Source organism: Camelus dromedarius, chromosome 26, assembly GCF_036321535.1.
Source record: "Camelus dromedarius isolate mCamDro1 chromosome 26, mCamDro1.pat, whole genome shotgun sequence".
NCBI lineage: Eukaryota > Metazoa > Chordata > Mammalia > Artiodactyla > Camelidae > Camelus > Camelus dromedarius.
In genome coordinates, this window is record NC_087461.1 from 20,461,881 (window position 1) to 20,488,292 (window position 26,412).

Consider the following 26,412-nt stretch of genomic DNA (forward strand, 5'->3'; position numbering starts at 1 on the left):
CAGTGATCTAAACTGGGAAATTAGCATAGGAAAAATAGTTAATACTACATCTGTAAAATAGCGTGGCAGAACTATTTCCTATGATGGTAGTGCTGGTCCTGTCTTTGAAATGTTGAATTGTACACATTAAAATGGTGCATTTTACTGTACATAAATTATGCCCCAAAAGAGTTCATTTGCAAAGAAGAAATGGTATTAGAAACAATGCTAAAAAACCAACCATTGCTGGGTGTTTCAAAGTCGAATGAGAAGGCCCTAAAAGAATCAGGCTGTTGATGAGGATGTTTGAAGAAAGGAGGCTGGTATCTCCTCCGTAGTTGGATGTTTGCTGAGTTCAGTCCCTCCCATCAGAATGGAGTATGTACCCCAGCATGTTGAGGGAGCGACTGGCACACAAAATTGGGTTCCTGGCTTAAGCTGACGGACCACAATACACAGAGAGGAATAGTTGTACTTGTAACATCAGAAGACGAGGATTTCCCATGCCATGAGATCATGAGATGTCACAAATTGTGACATTCTCATGAGGTCCTCATGGGACTCTGCCCAGAAGAGCTGCCTGCTGTGAGGTCCTACTAGAGGCAGAAACTAAGGTGGGTAGGTCTGTAAGAAATCAGCTCAGGGAGCATCAACCTGTCTGGGAATCTATCAGTTCAAACATCAGTCTGAACCAACAATTGCACCGCATAGTTAAGCCAGGTTTTGGAGACCTTCCATAATGGAGGGCACAGAGGTCAGCCAGCGCTGGTCAAGAGACAGTTATATGTAGGTCCTGACAGTGTAAGATTTTTGCCTCTCTTCCCCTCTTCTTTCTACCCCCCTGCTCCGTTCACAAGAATACAGAAGATGAAAAGGACTACAGATCTTCCCTGACTTACAATGGGTTACATACAGATAAACCCATTTTAAGTTGAAAATATTGTTAGGCAAAAATGCATTTAATGCACCTAACCTACCGAACATCATAGCCTAGCCTAGCCTAGCCTACCTTCAGGGCACTCAGAACACCTACATTAGCCTACAATTGGGCAAAATCATCTACACAAAGCCTATTTTATAATAAAGTGTTAAACATTTCATGTAATTTATTTATTTTAAATTTTTTAATTGAAGTACCCTTCTGAATTATGAATATGTCAAGTGAAAAACAGCATGGCTGTACGAATACAAAACAGCTAGAAGTACCCATTGTTTACGTTGTTTACCTTGGGGTCACGTGGCTAACCCGGGGCTGCCAGCACTGCCAGGCCGCTGCCGCCGCTACCCGCGTAGCGCGGGAGAGTAACCGCAGCGGATCACGGCCCTGGGAAAAGGTCAGAATTCAAGCTTCCGAGTGCAATTTCTACTGAATGGGTATGGCTTTTGCACCGTTCTAAAGTCAGAAAAACGGTAAGGTGAACCGTCCTCACTTAGGGACTGTCTGTAGGGAGGAATTTATCCAGCTCCCCTTTGTAGGATCTTTTCCACAAGTCAGTTCTAATTTGAGGGCTGAGAGAAATGGAACCTTTCTGATACCTAAAAATGGCCACGTAGGAATCTATCCAAAATCTTTTCAAGGGGGTGGAGCTAGCAGTTCCTGCAGAATGAATTTGAAAGTAACAGTAAGATAAAAAATGTTGTTTTTCATGGGTTTCATCTTTTTGAATTAATTTACCATTTTTGAGCCTCCTTTTACTTATTCAGAGGAAATAAACATTATGGTTTTACTGTATTTCTTCCTCTCTAGCCAATGAAAACATCTATTTCTTAACTCTGAAATTCATTAACTAGTGTCTGGGTAGAATTGTTGGCAAAGATGACTAAAATTGAAGTCACCTGTAGAGCGTTAACACTTAACAATGTTCAGGCCCCATCCAGGACCAATTAAATTTGTTAAAAATTTTCCTAGGTGATTGTTAAAGTGAAATCAGGGCTGGAAATTTCTGCATATAAACTACTTAATTTAAAAGGTAGGGGAAGGGCAAGAATTACATTTTGTTGTCAGTGATTTCCTATTTCTAATTTTGATCTCTAAGAGAATAAAATTTGGCTTGAAAGTAAAGGAGAGAGAAGGAATAATGGGATAATGTTGAAGGTAGAGGTACTGCTGGGGCTTCTTTTGAAAATACGGGAAACAGTGCTCTCTGGGATGCAGCAAGGTGAGTTGGGATAAAAAGAGTGCTAAGTTGGAAAGGACTAGAGAGAAATTACCAGTTTTAAATTTTTCCCAAGGCTCTTCCTTTCAGAAGTAAAAAATTAGAGAACAGCAATTGATAAATTTCTTCTTATCTTACATTAGTGAGGTACTTAAGTAATAATGTGGACGTGAAACATACTGCGGGCTATTTCATGGAGAGATCCCAGGGTGGTGGGGTTGAGTGCATGGCATGGTGCAGTGATGTGCATGTGAGAAATTCTAATAAATAAAATGGAGCAGATCTGACATAACTAAGTACAGATTCAAATTCAATGACAGACATAAAACGAAGATATCCAGGCATGTGCTCCTCAACTGTATTTCTGAGATCTTTCAAATAATATGAAAACAACTGTCCCATCTGGCTTCCCAATGATGAGATACTCTGGCTGGTCTCTACTGCTTGTCTGCAAAGCAGAAACTTGCCCAAGGAAAAGAAAAAATAAATCACTGTATCAAATGTATCTGAAAATTTTCCTCCTCCTCTCTCTTTCCCTTGTCTTATATACATCCTGCTTTTGCCCTGGCTAGATTGTCAGTCTATTGTTGGCTTTACTTTTCTGTAAGTAAGTGGTGTAATGATAATCACTGTAGGTCTTTGACAGGGAATTTGAAGGTCTGAAAATTATAAGCAGTAAAACCTGTTAAGTAACAAACACTACTCATGAAAACACTTTTAAAAACATAGCAAAGATGAGGTAATTCTAGTGAAGATGAGGCTGCTATTGCTTATTGAAAATATCAGTTATTGCTTATCTGTTGGGTAAGAGGAATTGTGCTAGCTTACTACTGTATTTCTATACTCACTGCAGCCATGTCAACTGTTGGACATATGAGACAGCGAAAGCCCAGGGAAATTAATCAAGGTCCAAAAGCTAATAAGTGTCAGAGCTAGAACTTGAATTCAGGTGTCTTTGGCTCCAAAGCTCAGGCTTTTTCTTTTTCCTTGGAACATGCTGAGGTTTACTTACACAGGTTTGGAAAAAAACAAACAAACAAACATATATTAGTTACGGGGATTATCCATTGTCTTTCAATACTAAAAATTATATTTTATGAAGTTATAGTCAGTAAGCAAATTTGAGGCAGTTAGACATAAAAATGTGCTGGTCTCAAGAAAAAGTGTTAAATTTAAATCCCTTTATATTCTGTCCAGGTTTGCACTTTATGATTTTACCAGCTGGTGGTGGTGTAGCTTTTGCTACCACAGTAAAGACGCTTTGCTTTTTCAATCTTTTTCTTGATGGAGTATTTCTGATTTTGGTGAAAGTTGCATTTGCATTTTTTTTCACTTCCTGTCCTTTTAATAAATTTGCCAGAACTCTTTTCTCATTGAAGATCATTGGAAAGATTTTCAGTTAGAAGAGAAACTATACAGAAACTAATGAGCATTATTTGGTGACTGCAGCAAAGCAGTTTTCACTATTTTGATTTTTCACTTGTTTAGAAATAGAATGGTACATATGTCTGACTTCATGAGTTTTCTCTCTAGATACTGTCCAGGAGTGAATTTTTCATATTATTCTATATTTTTAAAATACCAAATAGCTATTTAGATTATCTTCCATAAAAAGAATTTGATCCTTAAAAAGCATAGAAAAAAATATTAAAAAATAATAAATTTCAAAATTTTGTTTAGGTTGTCTTTCCATTGGTAAGCATGAATTCTGAACATACTAACATTTATTTTTTACTATAATGCTGGCATTTCATCCCATCAGTTTCTATGAGACCATCTCAGAATCAGATTAAAACGAACTGATCTGAGATGAGAACATAAATAATATGCTCTCATACTTACTTTATACTTGCTATTAAAAGATTTCAATTGTGTTTATAGTTCTCAAATCCTTTTGGCTAGCCAAGAAATGCATTATGTTATATATAGTTTTCTTACAAAACTCCCTCCCTCAAGATTCTTTTTAAGCCAATTGAGGCTTTAATGTGCAATTTGTGCCTCAAGTTACTCTCCTCAAAAACTTGGAATCTAATTGGCAAAATAAATCACAAGTATGTGAAGCATTAACAAGTAAAACAATGAAAGATTTAAACAAAAAGTCAGAACATCCAGCTTCCAGAAACATTTATTGATCCTTTACTTAATACCAGGAACTGTTCTGAGCTCCAAAAATTGGGAAGGGGTGCGGGGTGGGAGGATGGGAAAGAGAGAGAGGCCGAGAGGGAGGGAAGTTCTCTGTCTATATTTATTCCTTAAGGGCTTATGGACTTCTGTACCTGAACTATATTCAATCAATTATATTAAAATACAATTCAATTTTATTACCAGGCATTTTTTGTAAAGGAGTTTGATGTCAAGCACAGCACTGATAACACAGAAATATAGCCCTTCCCCTCTCACCCCCCTCCCAAGCCAGCGCTTACAGTAAATCTATGGAAGAATAATAGTGTTCAAATTGTTACCAGAATACACAGTGGTAGTGATTCAACAGCTTATGCAGGGGAGTGACAGCTGTGTTAGTGATTTAGAAAGTGATGGATTCACGTAATGTTACAAAGCAATGTCTGATCACAAATGATCTGCACAGCTCTATACCCAAACTAGTTTAGTTTAGAGCTATCACCTTAGTGGAGCAGACATTTAGAAACCCTGATTATGCATCCTGATTTCATTTTCCACAAGTGATAGTGCTTTTTAATTTTCAGAGAAGGCAGAGACTATCAAATAGGACTGTTCGCAGCTTTCATTTACATCTCTTTACCCCCGTTTACAAATTAACATTTATCTATCTTTCATTCTGCCTCAGTGGAAAAGAGGTCCTTTTAACTGTAATCCATCAATCTAGTCCTTTCATTTCATTCTGAATCCCCGTGATCTTCTTTCTCAGGACCTTGCTCAATTTCCCTCTGTTCTGTGGAATATATTAATCTCTTTCTGTCCCATCTCTTTCACAGCTAAAGAGTTTAATGTCCTTCTGCTGTAGAAAATTATCTTTCTCCCCTCATGCCTTCCAAATGCCAAAATTCAGCTCTGATCAGCCTTCAAATATTCAGGGTTATAGTGGACACCCCTTGGGCTAAATCGCAGGCATCATAAACTCAATTTGTCAGCTGCTGAGCTCACCATCCACCTTGCCCCTCCAACCTTTCTTAACTATTGTTTTCTCTATTTAATGGTTGGATCCAGCTGACTCCCAGACTCCTGCCTTTGCAGTCTAAACCCATCAGTGGTCCTGTTCTAAACCCGTAAACAATTCCTATCTCAACAATTGATTATAAACTAGCCACAAACATTGCATATAATGACTATATTTTTAAGGAAAGAATAATATATAAATACGGTTTTAAATTTCTTTGGTAAATATGTATTGTGAAAGTAGAATAAACAATATGCCATGTCTACATCTAGACTAAATTTTTATTTCTTCATTATTTATATGCATTGTCAAGAAACAATTGAATTTTAAAAAGTCAAAAATGACAAAACACTAAACTTAATTTCTTGGCTTAATTTCTATTTTCAAGCATTTATTTTGTAAATGTATGATAATTTAATAATCTGACATATGAATTACTTGCTGGTATAAACTGGAAATTGAAATACTTATTCTCTTGAATTCTCATTTTTCGGCTTCACAATACCCAACTGATTGGCTACAGTCAGTCCTGGGGAAAAGTTATGAAACAAAATCTATGGTTTTGAATATTTTAAAAAACAATTTTATCAGACATTAGGGTGTCAAAGCAAAAATTGCGCTAGCAAAATTAAACAGGAAAGGAAGACTATTCAAGGCTGTTGCAATAAAGGAGAGAGACCAAACTCAGTCTGAACTCAGGTCTACAGAAACAGAGGTTATGGGGTCGGTTTTAAGAGGTGGGGGTAGGAGGAGATCTGAGGCCATCGATGTTTGCCCATTGTTTTTAACCAAAGGAAAAGTAAACTTCCTCTTACCTTCCTGACGTCAGGTAGCTTTACAGCTCAGAGCAAGAATTCTACTGAAGTTAGGCTCCTATCCTTCCACAGAAATGGGTGAAGGGGGTGATGAATGGGGATGTTATCTTCCTCAATAATGCGTTTCAAAGAGAAGGCTCCCAAGTCCTTGAGAAAGACATTCCTAGGTTGTAAAATAGGCAAGACATTTTAAAAAAAAAATGTTTACCTCTCAAAAGGGCAGAGAAAGAATTTACAGTGACCAGTTTTCTAAAGATAAATGTTCTAAGAAAAGGGAGATCAAGGCTGGCCTAGAGTCAGGAAGAAACTTTTTTCAGATCAACAAAGCCGAGGGTAATGTTGAAGCTGTTTTGGTTAAAGGGTTGAAAATTCATTCACTTCATTTCAATCTTCCTTAAATCTTCTCTAAGGACATTTTACATAACATTTTTGTAGTTGCTTGTTATTTGACTTTGGATTTAGGGACTCTAAAATAGTAGCCCTTCACAAATTTTGGTCGGACTTAACCTGTTATTTTTGGTTAAATAGTACCGCTGTCAATGGATTTGTGTTTTTACTTGAAGAGTATAACAGAGCAATTGGTTGCTAGAAACTGAAAAAATAAGCTGCAGTGTCCTCAACAGACAGGCATTGATCCTATTTTGAATCTTTGAAATTCTGATGTAAGAAGAATACTTATAAAAGACTGCTGTGAACAGTGTAGGCTGAGATAATACAGGCTCGGACCCACTAAAGCTAACTACCTGCAGTAAATGGTCTGAATATGGGCCAATAAGAGATAGGAGAATAAGCATATTAAAGCCACTATAAATGGAGACATGAAATGAGACAAAAGAAATGAGGGATGGAAATGTAATGCATGGAAGAAAAGTCATACAGAAGATTAAGAAAATTACATTGCTATTGTGTTTCATTCCAGTTAAAGTGAATGATCTTCGCTGGCAACGAAGTCCGTGAATCCAGTATTTATAAGAGAATACAGACACATACAGTGGCACACAGGTTGGCTCCTTTTTGCCTTTGTCTATTTCTTTCCTTATCCTTTTTTCTGTAATGCTTAGAAAATTAAGTACTTTGCAGATATACAGTCTGCACACATGAAACCTTAGAGAACGGGTATGCAATAAGCTATGCTTATCTTGCTGAAGATAGGACTTCCCACGTCATATCCTCTTCATTAGTCACAAAACTGCTGGCTTTATGCATTAATAACTGTTTAATTGATGACAGAAGGAGCACTGTCCCACTTTTCAGTGAATTTCTAGGCCCAGGAAGTCTGGCCCTCTGGATTCTCCCTTTTGGTCAAAAGTAGCTTTTTCATTAATTCATTCTCATGCACATATGAATGTGAATAATATACTTTATTATTATTCCTGTGACAAGATAGCAGTGGATCCTGTGATTAGGGAGGGGAAACAAAACCTAAATTTGGTGCCATTTCTGGTCTGTCCAAGATAAAATGATTGTCTTAGAATGATTTCCATTCTAGTGACTATGCACTTAACTCTCAGAGAGTGGGAGGGCATAGTTACCTTCCTTTCTATCATTTAACTTATGAGGAAAAGAGGCACAGACTGAGGTGACTTTACTGTATTCCTACATTGCAAAGTAGTTTTGCAGAGATTAAGCACTGATCCAGGGGTTCCCAAACTTTCTTAGTTCTTAAAAAACAGAGTCTCAGTCATTTTTTTCATGGCTCATCTAGACCCAAAATGGCTAACAATTGTGTGTCTTAATGACATAGGTCCAAAATTTAATAAATATTTATTTCCTAAAAGTTTAATAGTTATTTGGAAAAAAAACACATGTAAGTTGATGGGAGAGTTATATTTTTATTTCCTTCTTCAAGAACCTGTTGGACACTGTGCAGCTTCTCAAACCTTGGAATTGGATTGGACACTGTCATCCTTGTTTCCTTTCTTACACTGAGTTTCACAGGTACTTGCTTTTATTATCACAATGATTGCTGAAAACCCACCTTTGCAAAGATATGATATCATCTCAAGGAAGATAGTGCAATCAAATATTAAGACTTTGAATTTCTCAAGCTTGCAGTTTGTACAGAGTACGACAGATATTGACTATTGCTGTGTTTCCTTAAAAACTTTAAATATCCTATGGGGCCTGTTGAGTTTGCTATGGCATACTGGGATGTGTAAGAGCAAATATAAATTAAAAATTAGATGTTTAATTCTCCCTGTGGAAAATAAGGAAAGAAACTTCTCCCTCCATTTTCTAAGAGCATTAACTTTAGAAAACTTGTAATTGAGAATCTTTCCGTCTCCTCCTGTAGGGACGAGGTTTTGTTTTCAACTGTATTTATCTAAGCTTTTGGGCTGAGTATCAGAATATGATCCTAGACACAAAGTTTGTAATCTTCCATGTTTTGACCTGACTCAAATATTACAAATGTATTATGATTATCATAGATCTATACCCTATAGACATTTTCACTTTTTTATATGTCAAAGAAATGGTTTGTATCCCATGACATTACCACAGCCTTCTCAAAGTTAGAAGGCAGGCATCACACTCCTTTTTAAAAATTGATTTTGGAGACAAAGAACAATCTAACAAGGATTATTTACATGGGTTGCCAGAAAGATGACACGGTTAGTACCTTGGGTAGGTATGATAACTATATTTTTAACATTATTTTAACAAACTCAGAGTATGAGATTTGCCCAAAGGTCAAATTCAGCACCTAAATTTCAGTACCTTGTCACACTTTCCATAGCTTTATGAAAGAAGGTTTTTTTTTTTTAATGACTAACAAAAAAGAAATATGATTAAATAATGAGAAAAAACTTCCTTTGTGTGAAAATTTGTAAGACATCAGAAATCATGTTTAAGTAAGTTTCTGGAATTTTTGTTTTTATCCTTTTCAGGAGATTATTGGTAATTTAACTTACAGCATTTCTGTATGGCTGTTAAAATACATTGCGTCATCTTCCCATCCCCTCACCATTCTTTTCTCAATCTTTCCACACGTCACAATCTTATTCCCCTAATTAGCTAGTGTTGTAGTGCATAGGCTTTCTAATTTTTTTCCTGCAGGCAGACACACACAGTCACACAGAGAGTTTTCTTATTTATTTGGTTATTCATTTGTTTCTTTAATTTTACAAAACTGGAAAAATCCAATTGTGTTACACAGAATTTTACACGACTTTTTCTGCTCTTCCATTTACTATGTCATGGACATCATCAGTGTCTCTCTAGATAGATCTAATGTAGTTTTTAAACAACCTCATAGGTTTCTAATGTATGACTATCATGATTAATTTAGTCTTTCTTTCTGTAATTTAAAAATATCATGCCAGGCCAGTATCTTTAAATAGGTTTGAATGCATTTCTTGCCAGACACAGGAGATGAAATTGATGACTCTATCAGTTACTAAGAGACCAAACAGGCTTACATGGTAGTATATAATGTGGTCTATCTGGTAGATTTGATACTTTAGGATACAAAGTCATTTTAGAACATAACACTGAAGGAAATTAGATTAAGATTAAAAAGTTCTCTTTGTCAAAATTTTTGAAACCATGTCTTCCAACTTCATAGATCTGAGATTGATTGATATCTCGGAAAAATTTCTAAGAAATAAATTTTGAACAGAGTGTTAAGGATTCAAGATTATACTAGAATAAAGACTAAATAGTGGCATTTAAAATCATTCAGTAGTAATTACAGAAGAACATAATAAATTTTAAAAAGCATGGAAGATGCTCTCTCACAGAAGCATTTACAAACATTGACCACAGAGCATTTTAAAAAAACATACCATAGATGGAACACTAGTAAAGACACATGAGATTAAGGCATTTAGTAAATAAAATTTACTGTCAGTAAATAAAATTTTAAAAGAAATTATATAACTTTGAGTCATATGTCTTTATAAAATTGAAAATAAAATGGTTTGAAATATCGTTATCCCAAAATATGACATACAAAGTGCTAATTTCTTTAAAAAAAAAAAAAAACAAGATTTTCAAGTCTTTTAAAATTATATGAGAGTTTTCTCCAGATACATGCCCAGGAGTGAGATTACTGGCTCATATGATAAACCTTTTCTTAGTTTTTTTGAGGAATCTCCATACTGTTTTCCATAGTGGCTGCACCAATTTACATTCCCACCAACAGTGTCTTATGTTTAAGTGTTTAATCTATTTTGAGTTTATTTTTGTGTGTGGTATGAGGGAGTACTCTAACTTCATTGATTAATGTGCAGCTGTCCAGCTTTCCCAACACCACTTGCTGAAGAGACTGTCTTTTCTCCGTTTATATTCTTGCCTCCTTTGTTGAAGATTAACTGACTGTAGGTTTGTGGGTTTATTTCTGGGCTCTCTATTCTGTTCCAGTGATATCCATATGTCTGTTTTTGTGCCAATACCACACTGTTTTGATTACTGTAACTTTGTAGTATTGTCTGATGTTTAGGAGGTCTATGCCTCCAGCTTTGTTCTTTTTCCTCAGGATTGCTTGGCAATTATGGGTCTTTTATGATGTTATATACATTTTAGGATTATTTGTTCTAGCTTTTTGAAAAATGTCATAGGTAATCTGATAGGGATCATATTAATATGTAGATTTCTTTGAGTAGTATGGCCATCTTAACAATATTCTTCCAATCCAAGATCATGGGCTATCTTTGCATTTCTTTAAATCATTTTCATTTTCCTTTATCAGTATTTTTTAATTCTCAGCATATAAATCTAATTTAAGAAGATACATGTACCCCAAAATTCATAGCAGCACTATTTTGCAATAGCCAAGACATAGAAGTAACCTAAATGTTCATCAACAGATGGATGGGTAAAGAAAATGTGGGTATTATTTATAATGGAATATTATTTGGCCATAAAAAAGAATGAAATAATGCCATTTGCAGCAACATGGATGGACCTAGAGATTTTCATACAAAGTGAATTAAACCAGACAGAGAAAAACAAATATCATATGATTTCACTTATATGTGAAATCAAAAAAAATGATAAAATGAACTTATTTACAAAATAGAGACAGACTTACAGACATAGAAAACAAATTTGTGGTTTGTTACCTCAGGGGGAAGAGGGGAGGAATAAATTAAAAGTTTGAGATTAGCAGATACAAACTACTATATATAAAATAGTTAAAAACAACAAGGTTCTACTGTATAGCACAGGGAACTATATGCAATAGCTTGTAATAACCTATAATAATAGAAAAGAATCTGAAAAAGAAATATATATATATAACTAAATCACTTTGCTATACACCAGAAACTAATACAACATTGTAAATCAACTATACTTCAATAAAAACATTATATCGGAAAAAAAGAAACTCTTTGAGTGTTTAAAGTTTGTAATATATAGGAATTCATTTGCCCGTTAGATTCTGGAATCAGGCAATTTTATTTTATTAAATTTTCTTTACTTAGTAAATATTGTAACAGATCCTTATATCAGAAAGAACAACCAATTCCTTTCTATATTTTGTTTTTATTGAAGTATAATATGAAACTTCAGTTATGAGCAGATATTGTGTAGATTCCAGAAGAACACCGAAGCTAAGTTTTGTATAGAGTCCCTCTTGAATTAGGCTACTCAAAAATAATTTGTTTGTCTCAGGTGTCTTATGTCCCAAATCATAATAATGAATTAATGAAGCTTTCTTACAGGAAAAAAAACACAAAAGAAAAGCAAAACAAAAAGTTTCTGCTAACACTTTCCTCTTCACTCTTACTATTTATATTCAAAAGAAGAATTTCTTCAGTCTAGTTCTTAACTGTGAAACAGTAGAAATTATCAGAATCATTCGTAAGGGATATAAATTCTTTGAGCCTGAAATTATTTGTCAGAAAAAAATGAAGTTTGCCTAAATGATTTCAGTTACTCCAAGATTCCATCTAGCTCCACAATTTTCAGTTATTTTTTATCATATTATCTTTTCATTTCTATTGTACTTTTAAGAAACAGTGTGCTTCACAGAAAGTCTGGAAGTTCTACAGAAATTCCTTGATGACTTAATATTGACATTCAAATGATGCATTTAGGGACAACATTGATTTATTAATCCTCAGGTTGACACATTTCACAAATGTTAGCCACACTCTTGTCATTATTTTGCTATTCTCCAGTGCAATTAAAAAAAAAAGGTTAACTTTCATAGTGCAGAAAATAATTTCCCATGGAAATGTGCTTGAATTACTTATATATATTTATTTCCAGTTTTATTGAGATATAACTGACAGACAACACTGGATAAGTTTAAGGTGTGCAGCAGAATGATTTGACTTCTATAAAATGACAAGTTTCGTGAACATCCATCACCTCATATAAATACAGAATTAAGGACAGAAAAACATTTTTTATGATGAGAACTCAGGTTTACTCTTCTAATAATGTTCAAATATAATACACAGCCATGTTAATCCCATTTATCATGCTGTATGTTACATCCCTAGTACTTATTGCCTTGTAACTGGGAGTTTGTACCTTTTGACCACCTTTCACACTTCTCCCTCTTCCACCCCATGCCTCTGGTAGCCACAAACTGATCTCTTTCTGTGAGTTTGTTTGTTTGTTTGCATCTTTGTTTGTTTGTTTTGGGAGTATAATTGACCTACAACACTGTGTTAGTTCCTGTTACACACACAATGATTTGGTATTTCTGTACATTTCAAAATAACCACCACGATAAGTCTAGTTACCATCTGTCACCATCAAAAGATACTACATTATTATTGACTATATTTCTCACACTGTACATTTCTTACCTGTGACTCATTTATTTTGCAATTAGAAGTTTGCACCTCTTAATATCCCTGACCCATTACTCTCCTCCCACCACCTATCTCTCCTCTGGCCACCACTTGTTTGTTCTCTGTATCTATGACTTTGTTTCTGTTTTGTTGTGTTTGTTCATTTGTTTTGTTTTTTTTTTTTTTAGATTCCACATATAAGTAAAATCATACAGTGTTTGTCTTCCTCTGCCAGACATGTTTCCTAGGAACTCTTGTTTTTCTTAAGCTTTCAGCACTATTTGACATTTCAAACTCTGTGGATATATTACTCATGTAAAAATTAAAGTTAAAAACCCCTTGATTTGTACAGGAAAACTGATTTTTTTAAAAGCATCCACTTACAAAGAGTTTTGTGGGCTTTTCAATGGAACATCTAAAATTTTCCTTCAGTTACACTTTCCTAAACTTTGCTAAAATTTTCATGGCATCTCCTCTTTGCCTCTACTTTTTCCGTGACTTTAGGAAAAGAGGTACGCAGAGATCAATGGATCTCAAGGTGAAACATACAGTTTGAAAATGTTCTGAAATTTGCAATTTGTCTGGAAATTTGGAATAGATACACTGTGTCTGCACGAGATGCCAGATTAATAAACTAAAATGGGAAGAATTTAGTCAGTCAACGGAATGCAAAAAGTCTTTTAACTTACTGCCAGGTTTTCTCCATCTCGTATAGATACAAATTCAGTGCTTGATAGCATTTATATAAAAGTATTTTTAATACATTTGCTATGAAATATTTAAACAGAACTGTAAGCTTTTGCATACACATACACACACACACATATTCTTTTTTTTTCTCATAGAAGTACCCAAATCCTGAATTTTAAAAAAGTTTCTTAACCACATGAGTAGCATGATTGTTAGTTGGACAGAGAGAGTTGAGCTTGGTAAGGGCCTGATCATAGGAGGCTTTCTTTGCCATGCGTAACATGAACGATGTTATCCTGTATACGTCTGGAAGCCACTGAAAAGAGTAAACCTTGGGAGTAAAAATGATCAAATATGTATTTTAGATAGAGTACTTTGAAGGTACTGTAGAAGATGAAGCTGAGGGGGAGAATTTGAGAAAAAAAAGTAAGCACTTAGGAGACCATTTAGAATTTATCTCTGTTTAGAGATAGAATAGAATATATTTGAGAAAAATTTAATTTGGATAAAAGGGAAAGTTTATTAGTTTGATATTGCTGGTACAAAATATGGAAAAATTTAAAATCATGTCTAGCTATCCAGTCTGGGGAACTAAAGACACCCTTTAACCACAGTCCAGCTCAAGAAATGGATAATTATAAATACTCCAAAATACTTTACTCCCTTCAGGTTACCACCCTCCTGACATCTACAATGAGTAGGTTAATTTGTTCTGTATTTAAACTTTATGAGTACCGAGGAAGACACAGCACATAGTCATTTGTATCTGCACTGTGTTACTCAGCAACGTGCTTTTGAGCATCCATATGGTCGCATATAACAGAGATTCATTTTAATTGCTCAGTACAGTGCTATCCAGCCAGATTTTCTAAAATGATGAAAATATTCTATAACTCTGAGTACAGTGTAGCCTCCAGCCACATGTGCATTTTGTGTATTTGAAATTCAGTTAGTGTGAATGAGGCACTGCAGTTTTAATTTTATTTAGTTTTAATGGACTTCAATTTGAGTAGGCGCATATGGATAATAGTTACCATATTATAGAGCATAGTTTTACAGTAGTCCATTGTATGAATACACTAAAATTTGTTCATTTGTTGTACACTTAATGTTTCCAGTTTAGGGCTGTTACGATTACTGTTTCTATGAGCATTCTAGTACTTGTCTTTTGGAGAACATATGAATGCATTTCTACTGAGTACATATATAAACAGCAGAATTTCTGGGTCATAGCGTAAATGTATATTAAGCTTTTCAATATCTTTTAGAAGTATTTGCACAAGTTCATTCTTCTACTAGTCTTATTGTTTTTAAACTCGAACAATTTTAATAGGTGTGTGTTGATGTTTCATTGTAGTTTTAATTTCCTTATTCAGAAGACTAATGGTAATGAACATACTTTCCTTTGTTTGTTAGCCATATGAATGTGCAGTTTTGTCAAATGTCTGCTCAGTTCTCTTGTCTATTTTTACATTAGGTTGCCTGTCTTTTTTATCACTGATTTGCAGGAGTTCTTTATATATTTTTTTCAATGACAAAGATCAGTTATATTTATATTTTCCAGCAATAAAAATTTGACAAGTATGATTTTTAATAGTCTATTTGTTATAGCTTCAAAAAGCATGAAGTATTTCATAATTATTTATTTAATACATATTCTTTATACACTCCAAATGTGGGAGGTCATTTGTCATATATATATTCATGAAAAATATCTTCAACTCTGTGACTTGCCTTTTCACTTTGATAATGGCATCTTTTGAGTGAAATAAAATTTTAATTTTAATGTCCTTTCTGAGAGATTTTTGCCTAATCAAAATTATGAGTACATTTCCTATGTGATTTTAATAAAAGATTATAAGTCAGCAGTTCAGCTGGAAATGATTTTTTTGTATAAAGTAGGGACCCAGATTAATCCTTTTTTTATATGAATACTAATTGACTCACCACCATTTATTTAAAGGCTATCTTTTCCTCACAGTATTGCACCAGCAGACTCTATGTAATGTGGAACAAATTTCACCACAGCAGAGCTGCAAAGAAATAATGGTTTTATTTGGGATCTCAGAATTCCAATTCAGGAGATACTGATTTCAGCAAGCATTTAAAATGTGTTGCAAGGAGAAGAGAAAAGTCAGGGATTTATAAAAGAAACAAAACAAAACAAAACAAAAAACACAAGCTTGCAAAAATTGTTTCAAAAGAATTATGATCATTGCTGGCAAACTGAAGCTGTTTTTATTTTTTACATGATTGGTTGCTAGAGGCTACACTAGAGGGAGGTAAAAGTTCATTACTGTGACAGATTGCAGGTTTCCTTGTAGGGTCCTTGGATTATTTGTGTTTTGGCCCAACTCGAAAGTTCATGGGTCCAGCTAGTGAGGGCATACATAAGCCCTGCTTCCTTAATGGCCTCCAGGCTCCATTTTAAATAGCTCTCTTAGCGATAATGGCTACATTTTGAAGTTCCTCTTTCCACAGTACGTAATTGTTATCTGCAAATAATGATTTTTATTTCTTCTTCACCAACCATTGTATCATTTTCCCCCACTGATTAAACTGTCCTGTACAATGCTAATAGAAGTATTGGGAGTATCCTTGTTTTTTATGCTCATTGGGATGAAGGTTTTTGGTATTTCATCGTTAGATATATTTACTGTAAATTTCACCCTTAAGTGTGGTATTGGTACCATCTATCAGAATAAGCCAGTTTACTTCCATTTCTAGTTCACTAAAACTTTTTTTAATTAGTAAATTTTGAAATTTTTCAAACGCATTTGATACATCTATTGAGATGATCACAGTACGATATTTCTTTATTCTGGGAATAAATTGGATTTGGTCAGTTGGTGGATTTATTTTGCTGATATTTTGTTTAGAATTTTTGCATCTGTGTTAATGAATAAGGTTGCCTTATAATTTTCTCTTCTTAGTAATATGCTTGTTAGGTTTTGGCAACAGTGTTATTCTGGCCTCGTAAAATGAATTAAGAAGTATTTCGTCTTCTCCTAATATCTGGACTATTTTATGATGTATGGTATTTTTTTTTTTAAATTGAATCTTTGGAAGAAATCACTTATGTCCCCTGGGCCTGAAATTTCTTTGTGAGAATGTTTTAAATTCAAAAATTGAATGCCTTTGTGTGTGTGTGTGTGTGAATGTGTGTGTGTGTGTATGACTAATCTTTCTGCCTTTCTCTTTATAATTTCTATCATTTAACTTTTATGTTTATAATATTTTTATTTTATTCACATATATATTCTGCCCATTCGTGTATATGCCATTTCCATCCAGGTATAAATTTAGCTGCATCCTGTAAGTCTTGATATATAATTTTCTCATCCTTTCAATTTAAATATGCCTTTCAATGTATTTTTTAATTTGAACCATGTGTTATTTAGAAGTATATAGTTTAATTTCTAAATATTTGGAAGTGTTCTTGATATATTTTGTTAGTTACCTTTGTATTGAGTCCACTGTGTTCAGAGAATGTATAAGGATTCCTTCCTTGAATATTTCTTTAGACTTAAAAAAGATCTGAAATCTTTGTTATTGTGTTTGCCTATTCTTTTATTTCTATCATTTTTTGCTGTGTGTATTTTGAGGCTATATTAACTGAACACAAATTTAGTTTTATTTATTTATTTTTTAATTGAAGTATAGTTGATTTACAATGTTGTGTTAGTTTCTGGTGTGGAGCATAGTGATTCAGTTATACGTATGTATATTCTTTTTCATATTCATTTTCATTTTAGGCTATTACAAGATATTGAATATAGTTCCCTATGCTATACAGTAGGACTTTGTTGTTTATCTATTTTATATATAGTAGTATGTATCTGATAATCTCAAACTCCTAATTTATCCCTCTCTCCCTTTCCCCTTTGGTAACCGTGAGTTGATTTTCTGTGTCTGTGATTCAGATTCTGTTTTGTAAATGAGTTCATTTGTCTCATTTTTTTTTTTTTAGATTCCACATAAAAGTAGTATCATATGATATTTACCTTTCTCTGTGTGACTTCTCTTGTATGAAAATCTCTAGATCCATCCATCTTGCTGCAAATGGCTTATTTCATTCTTTTTTATGACTAAGTAGTATTCCATTGCATAAATATACCATTTCTTCTTATCCATTCATCTGTCAGTGGAAGCTTGTTTCCATGTCTTGGCTATTGTAAAATAGTATTGCTGTGAACATTCAGGTGCATGTATCTTTTTGGATTAGAGTTTTCTCTGGATATATGCCCAGCATTGGGATTGCTGGATCATATGGTAACTCTATTTTTAGTTTTTAAAGAAATCTTCATATTATTTTCCATAGTGGCTGCACAAAACTACATTTCTACCAACAGTGTAGGAGAGTTCCTTTTTCTCCATACCCTCTCCAGCATTTATCATTTGTAGATTTTTTAATGATGGTCATTCTGACTGGTGTGGGGTGATACCTCATTGTATTTTGATTTGCATTTCTCTGATAATTAGCAATATTGAGCATCTTTTCACGTGCCTATTGGCCATCTCTGTGTCTTCTTTGGAGAAATATATGTTTAGGTCTTCTGCCCATTTTTGATTGGGTTGTTTTTTGTTATTGTTGTTATTGAGTTATATGAGCTACTTGTATGTTGTAGAAATTAAGCACTTGTCAAGTGCATCATTTGCATATATTTTCTTCTATTCAGTAGGTTATCTTTTCATTTTGTTTATAGTTTCGTTCTCTCACTGTGCAAAAACTCATAAGTTTAACTATCTTTTTTTTTTTGGTTTGGTTTTTTGTTTTTTTGTTGGTTTTTTTGTTGTTGTTGTTGTTGTTTTTTGCTTTTATTTCTATTGCTTTGGCAGACTGACCTCGGAGAACATTGCTAAGATTTTTGTCAGAGAATGTTTTGCCTGTATTCTCTTATGAGATTTATGGTGTCTTGTCTTATGTTGAAGTCTTTAAGCCATTTTAAGTTTATTTTTGAATATGGTGTGAGGGAGTGTCATAACTTCATTGATATACATGCAGCTGTCCAGCTTTCCCAACAGCACCGGCAAAGAGACCATCTTCTCTCCACTGTATTTTGCCTCCTTTGTTGAAGATGAATTGATCATAGGAGTGTGGGTTTATTTCTAGGGTCTCTGTTCTGTTCCATTGATCCATATGTCTGTTTTGTGCCAATAACACACTGTTTTGATTACTGTAGCTTTAGTATTGTCTGAAGTCTGGGAGGGTTATGCCTCCAGTTTCATTCTTTTTCTGCAGTACTGCTTTGGCATTTATGGGTCTTTTGTGATTCCATATAAATTTTAGATTATTTGTTCTAGTTCTGTGAAAAATGTTGTAGGTAATTTGATAGAGAGCCCATTAAATGTATAGCTTGCTTTGAGTACTATGGCCATCTTAACAATATTAATTCTTCCAGTCCAAGAGCATGGGCTATCTTTCCATTTCTTTAAATCATCTTTAATTGCCTTTATCGATGTTTTGTAGCTCTCAGCATATAAATCTTTAACCTCCTTGGTAAGGGTTATTCCTAAGTTTTTCAGTTTTTTGGATATCATTTTCAGAGATTTTTTTAACTTCTATTTTCTGATATTTCATTGTTAGTGTAAAGAAATGCAACAGAGTTTTGTATGTTAATCTTGCTACCTAGCTGAATTCTTTTATTAGCTCTAGGAGTTTTTGTGTGAAGTCTTTAGGGTTTTCTATATATAGTATCATGCCATCCTCATATAGTGACAGTTTTACCTCTTCCTTTCCAATTTGGATCCCTTTGATTTCTTTTTCTTGTCTGAATCCCATGGCTAGGACTTCCAATATTATGTTGAATAGAAGTGGTGAGAGTGGGCATCCTTGTTTTGTTCCAGATTTCAGTGGGAAGGCTTTTAGCTTTTCTCCAGTAAGTATGATGTTAGGTGTGGGTTTGTCATAAACAGCTTTTATTATGTTGAGATATGTTCCCTCTATACCTACTTTGATAAGAGTTTTTATCATGAATTGATGTTGAATTTTATCAAATGCTTTTTCTGCATCTGTTGAGATAATTATGTGGGTTTTGTCCTTTCTTTTGTTGGTGTGGTGTATCACATTGATTGATTTACACATGTTGATCCATCCTGCTGACCCTGGGATGAATTCAACTTGATCATAGTGTATGATCTGTTCAAAATGTTGTTGTATTCAATCTGCGAATATTCATTGAGAATTTTTGCATCTATATTCATAAAAGATATGGGGCTATAATTTTCTTTTTTGGTAGTACTTTTCTCTGCTTTTGGTATCAGGGTGATGATGGCTTCATAGAATGACTTTGGGAGTGTTCTCTCCTCTTCAGTCTTTTGGAAGAATTTGAGAAGGATTGGTATAAGTTCTTTGTATGTTTGGTAGAATTCCCCAGTGAATCCATCTGGTCCTGGGCTTTTGTTTGCAGGAAGGTTTTTTGTTTTTGTTTTTGTTTTTGTTTTTGTTTTTGTTTAGATTGTACTTCACTTTTAGTGATCAGTCTGTTCAAATTATCTATTTCTTCTTGATTCAGTTTTGGTGGACTGTATGTTTCTAGAAACTTGTCCATTTTTTTCTAGGTTGTCCAATTTGTTAGCATATAATTATTTATAGTATTCATATAAAAACAAATTTAGAATTGCCTTAACTTCCTGCTTTATTGACCCCTTTATCCTTGTGAAATACTCTTCTTTATCTCTAATGACTTTTTTGTCTTAGAGGTACTTTTATTCTGATTTAACAGTTCTTCATCAGCTGTATTTTATTAGCATTTGCATAAAGTATAGTTTTCTTTCCTTTTACTTTCAATCCTTCTCTGACTATACATATTTAAGGTATACCTAGTAAGACATAAATAGTTGAATTAAGAAAAAAAGCCAGTCTGACAACTTAGTTTTTAAGTTGGAGTATATAGACTATTAAATTAAAAATAATTGCTAATATGTTTGGGTTTTCAACTATCACTTTATTATTTTTTTACTTATTCCTTTTGTTCCTTTCTTTACTTCTTTTGAATTGATTGAGTTATTTCTAATTTTTAATAATTTCTCTCTATTATTATGCTAGTATGTATTTTTTTCTTCTTATAGTAGTCACCTTAGAAAGGAAGGTATTTGTAACTATGACTCAAAATCTACAAGTCATGATGGAAAGACTGATACATTTTACTCCATAAAATTAAAAATAATAAAGTCAAATTCAAGCAATGATGAATATATACAACTCATATCCTATACAAAGATTTACTCCTCTACTAAGTAAATCTCTTCTAAGATTAATAACCCAATAGAAAAGTGTGAAAGCATCAAAGAAAACAAAAAACAAATACAAATATGAAAGAATGTTCAGCCACATCTATAGTAAGGGTCATAGAAATTAAAATTTTAGTGTGATAATATTTATGTACCTAGTTGACAGGAATAAAATCTTGATAACAAAATTGCTTATGTGGCTGTGTAGAAACAGAATACTTTCATATATTGCTTGTAAGATGACAAAATGGTGCAACTCTGATGAAAAGGGTATCTTTAATATCTAAAAAATTGCAGGTATGTTTGCCTTTTATGCCAGCACTTCTACTTCTTGCAGACCTTATTGCAGATATCCTGCCTACTGATATATTTACATTCGTAAGGCTATCTATATATACAACCACATATCGTATAGGTAACATATGTAATATATATATTGTATATATTACACGTATGAAACAAAAAACACTGGGAAAAGACTAAGTATGAAGGAGCAACAGACAGGTTAGATAGATGATTGCATTTCTGCACACTGTAATATAATTCAAGTGAGAAAAATGAATAGAGTGTAGCTCTGTGTTCACATAGGAGGCGATCTTAAAAAAAATCAGGTAGAGAACAGTGAATGTAGTTTGCTACTTCCTTTGAAGGAAGAAGAGAATATAGAAGTATGCATTCATAGTCATTTGTATTTGCCTAAAGAAACACTGGAGGTATAAACAAGAAAGTAATTAAAATGATAACCTAAAGGGTAGGGTAGAATGGGGGTAGATGAGATCACGGGTATAAGCAAGCAAGTCTCTCCAGCATGTGGTCTTTGTATATCTTTCCAAAGCATATGATTATATTACATATTCAAAAAATAAAGCTTAATTTTTAAAAACCATAATGAAAGTCAAAGCCAAAGACATAAATTGTGAAATCATTATCAAGTGATAATTAATGTCATGGAAGTGGGGTAGGGTGGAGTAGTCTGCAGTAGGCCAATACTCCTACAGAGGATAATTAGAAAAGCTGGGTTAAATGATAAAAATCATGTATTTAAAGTCACAAAGTGGCAGAGGACTAAAGGGATTAAAATTCAAAACAGAGCAGAAGCTTTTAAAGATGAATTGGGGATCTAAAGCTGACCCTAACATCCCTGCCAATCCTTGGTGAGGGGCAGATGCTGACAACATGGACTATGTCTACATGGAGGGTCACTACTAGGGGGCAAGCAAACTGGCAGAATTTCTGGTGATCACATGGGGCTAAGAGTGACAACATTCTTTATCCTCTGGAGAAATTTGATGAGTTCTGAAGCTGTGTGAGGCTTAAGTCTAAGAAGGAAGGTATTATGATTTGTCTGTATCTCTCCATCAAGATGCTCGTTAAGAAAAGCTAGTTCTTAAATTCTTTCCCTTCCGTCCTTCATTATTTTAACGTGTTTATGTATTCTCTCCTGTGATAGTTACCATGGATTTAAACAAGAAGGTGGGTGAGCACTTTAAGGAGAAAAAGGTGAAATAAAAAAGGAACAGAAGTTACCAGGTCCCTGCTGCCCTGATGGACCTTGGAGGGTGCCAAGATAGAGAGCAAATAAAAAAGTAGTTTCACTAATAAGTATACAATTATAATATTAAAACATACTATAAGGAAATTGTAGAAAAATGCAATGAGAAAGTTATGGGTCAATCTAAATTAGTCTGGGGATTCAGAGAGGGTAACCGTGAAGAAATCGTATTTAAGCTGAGCTGTAAAGGTTGGGGGATGAGAATTTCACACAGCGAGAACAACATATGCAGACACTCTGAGCTGAAGAAACAGCTTTATAAGAGCTGTGCTAAACAGTGTCATAGGCAAAAGTTGTGAGATGGCATGTGATGAAGCTGATGAGATCAGGTTGATCTTGTAATTTTTTGTCTTTTTTTTTTGCAGTTCTAGATTTTATCCTAAGAACAGTGGGAAGCCATTGAAGGATCCAATGGGGCAGTGAAATAATCAGAATTTGACCTTAAAAAAAATCACTTTGGCTCTAGTTGGAAAGTGGACTGAAGGGATAAGAATGTTTTTTGGGAGACAAGTTAGGAAATTGTTACATTTTCTTCAGGCAAAACACACAAGCTTAGAATAGGCCAGTAGCATTAGGGATGAAGAAAACCAGAGAAAAGGATGTGAAAAAAAATTTTTTAAGTCACAACATTTTATGATTGAATGTGGTGAATGAGGAAAATGATACTCTTTCAAGGATGACTCTTCCCAGGTTTTAGGCTTGAAAACTGCATGGATGATGATTCTGTTTACTGTGACTGGGAGCACTAGGGGAAGAGCGACTTTTATGCAGGATAGAAACTTAAGTCTAGAACTTAAGAAAGATATGCACTGAAAACATAAATTTAGAAGTCATAAGAGATATTAGAAGCTGCCTTTTACATTTTGGAAGAGCAGTAACAAATTTTTTGTTTATTCTATGAAATTCTTAAACCATCAAATCATAACCTTACTCCTTACACAAAACACAAAAAAAAATTCACTTCATTGTTAAAAAGTAGTAATATTTTTCTTTAAAATTTTGTTTTTTATACCTATTATTTATTGTTTTGCTGTTCATTTAACTGATTTTGGAAAATCAATTAATCTTTTCATTTGTATATCAGCTAGAAAGAAGGTTATAATCAAACTGATGATATATAAATATGTCTTAATGATTATACTTACGAATTATTGTTAGCTCTTTGTTATGCTTCAGAGAGCACTGACATCATATTACATGTAAGAAAATTGCTTATGCTCAATGAAACAGAACATTCAATTACAGTTAAGCATATGACCCGCATTTCCACTTTATACCAAAAACTTTATACTGAAGTGTGGTTCTAAAATGTGATACTTTCCTGCTTTTATGTGTCTTTAGTGAATCTGCTTATAATAAAAGTTAAATTATTTTTTATTTAAGAACATTATCAGCTAAGAATTAGTAAATTTGTTTTCACTTTCCTAGTAGTAAACATTTGAGGAAAGAATATATATTTTTAGCAGGTTGATAGAGATGGAATTATCTCACTTTTCACAAAATAGTCATAAAATACTGTACATATGCTACATTTTAATAAATTGAGTCATTTTTGATGAAAATATTGGTCATATTTGTTTATTATTCAAGTTCCAGAGAAAGAAAGCAAAGGCTAAGCATAGAGTTTATTTAAAATATCCATTTAAAATGTAGCTTTTTTTTTACTTTCTAAAATGTTCAAAGATTATTTTTTATAGTATTTTAGTTTATTTTCCAAACCATTAATATGTGATGTTATTCATTATTTTTCCTTTTAAAACAAATATTTGGTTTGACTAATATGAAATACAGAGATCTTCATTCTTTATATTTGAGGAAGTTATTTTTTATTTATTTTAGCTCTTGAATACTGAAGGTAAGAGTCAGAGGTCCAACAGGAAAGAAATGGTACCCTCAAATTAGGACAGTTCAAGTAAGGTTGAAAAAAGTGGCTATTTAACTTGTGGGCAGGGTGTAAGGAATCTCAAGGCATACTGCAATACTTCGGGTCTGTTACTATCCCACACCCAAAGGGAAATGGGGATAGGAAGGAGAGAGACGTGCAGAGGGGTCTACTTTGCCTAGGGACCCAGTTAGCCTGACGTAACTCTGCAGGAAGGGAGCCTGAGAATGAAGACATTGACTTGACTTTCTTTCCTCACTCCGAAGCACCCCGTTGGCAGAACTCAATCAGAAGCCAGAGACAAGAGCTATTGCTATAGTCCATTTAGGTCAGCCTCCCAGAGCAGAGAACCAGGTAGAAAAGGTGTAGAGAGTTAATCTCAAGAGGCAAAAGGAAGAAATCTGAAACAATAGATGTGCACCACAGAATGAAGAATGACAAGTGTGAAACGTAGTGCTAAGTTGTTTTTTTTTTTTTTCAGCAAAGGCTGGGGGAGAGGGTTGAGGCCAATAAATGACTACTCCCTGTGAACAGCAAGAAACTGGATTTGGTTGGCAAGGGGCAGGATATAGAGAAATGGGAAAAGTTGTAGTTCTTTCATTCAACCAGATTGAACTCTGTCAACTAGCTAAAGATTCTTAGTCTAATTGATGCACAAGAAAAAAAGTTAACCCTGAAACTAACAAACATTCTCTATAGCTAATAATAATGTTTTGATGATATCATTGCTATTTGCTTGCAGGACTGTACCTGACAAACAACGTTCTCTAGCCTTGGATGTGACCTGTGTGATTCTGAGACTATTTGGTATGGACTTTTTACAATCTTTTATTCCATTGAATTGTTCCTTTTTTGATTTATGTATGTGTCAACATGTATATTCAGAATTTCAAATGAATAATAATGGTTAACTGACAAAAACAATCGAATGAAGGAGCTGCTTTAAAGAATTTAGGAGACATTACTTAATGCAAAAAGACAATACTTAATGTAAAGCCCATTCTGTCATATAAAATATGCATTAATATTATATTCAGTTAGGAGAGACAGTCTTTTTATCTTCAAGCTCATACAAGTGGTTTGATAAGCGGAAACAAAATGCATATGAGCACAGGAACTATATTTTACATTGCTTGCATGTTTGAGAAGTCACTAACTTAGACTAGTACTTCTAAACATTTTCATTGCCAGGGACACTGAATCTGATGTTTTAAAGTATTTATATCCAAAGAACAGATTGATTTTGCTGAGGGTAATGTACTCTGTACTTCAGGCTTTCTTAAAATAGCAGAAACCTGCTTTCAAGTCTGCATCATGACTCTATTAGGATCCCTGATTCAAGAAGTTGATTAAAAATATTGCTGGGGTAAGGAAACAAGATTAGACTGACTTGAAGACTGAAAGACATATGATAAATGGAGTCAAGAATGTAGAAAATTCTATGTGCAGCTCTAATCATTCTCTAGCTAGCTCAGTGTGCAGGGTTTAAGTTAGCTTTTTTAACTGAGAAAAATTAGAGCATAATTTTTTATGGTGGATCCTGACCCAATAGATAAGGACAGATTCTTAATGGAGGAGGGAGCATAAGAAACAGCAAATGCTCGGTTTCCTACCTCAGAAAGGATGCCAGTGAGGCCAATGCGTTCTTGAATGGGAGAGAGTAGAATAAGGTGATGATACTTTAGATATGACTGTCTTTAGATCTTGCAGAGTTTTGCCATCAGAGAATTTTAAGCAGAGGGTAGATATTTTCTGATTTACATTTAAAAGATAACTCTGCTGCTGGAGGGAGAAATATTTATAGAAGATAAATGTGGAGGAAAAGAAAAAGGAGGCTTTTGCTGAAGTCTAAGTTAGGCTTACATTAAGTTGGATTCTGGGAATTGTAATGAAGAAAGAAAGAAATCAACTTATCCAAGATATATTTGGAGTTAGTGTTACAAAAAATTTATCATGGATTGGAAAAATATGGTGGGAAATAGAAAGAAAAATGAGTAGTATGTCTAGGTTTTTCACCTTGAGCAATTATAAACAGAGTGCCCGCACTCACTGAGATTAGAAATCTGGTGATGGGTAGTGTTTGACTGGAATCAGAAAGTCATGAGCATGATGGCTCTGATAATTTCATTAAATCTGTTAGTTCTGAGAACCCAGGTCTAATGTCTTTAGAGTGGCTTTTTATTTTTTATTTATTTATTTTTAATTTTAAGACTATTCACT

General features: G+C 33.9%; 1 long non-coding RNA gene across 2 annotated transcripts; it reads left to right on the plus strand.

Annotated features, from left to right (window-relative positions):
• Window positions 1-1,306: 1,306 nt before the first annotated feature.
• LOC135319365 (uncharacterized) lies at window positions 1,307-24,993 on the plus strand. Of its 2 annotated transcripts, none has more exons than XR_010377883.1 (4): window positions 1,307-1,389; window positions 7,006-7,088; window positions 7,936-8,024; window positions 24,935-24,993. It is a non-coding gene; the product is annotated as an uncharacterized LOC135319365 (long non-coding RNA). The 2 variants fall into 2 exon arrangements; XR_010377882.1 differs by lacking the exon at window positions 1,307-1,389 and adding an exon at window positions 1,954-2,138.
• Window positions 24,994-26,412: the final 1,419 nt, after the last annotated feature.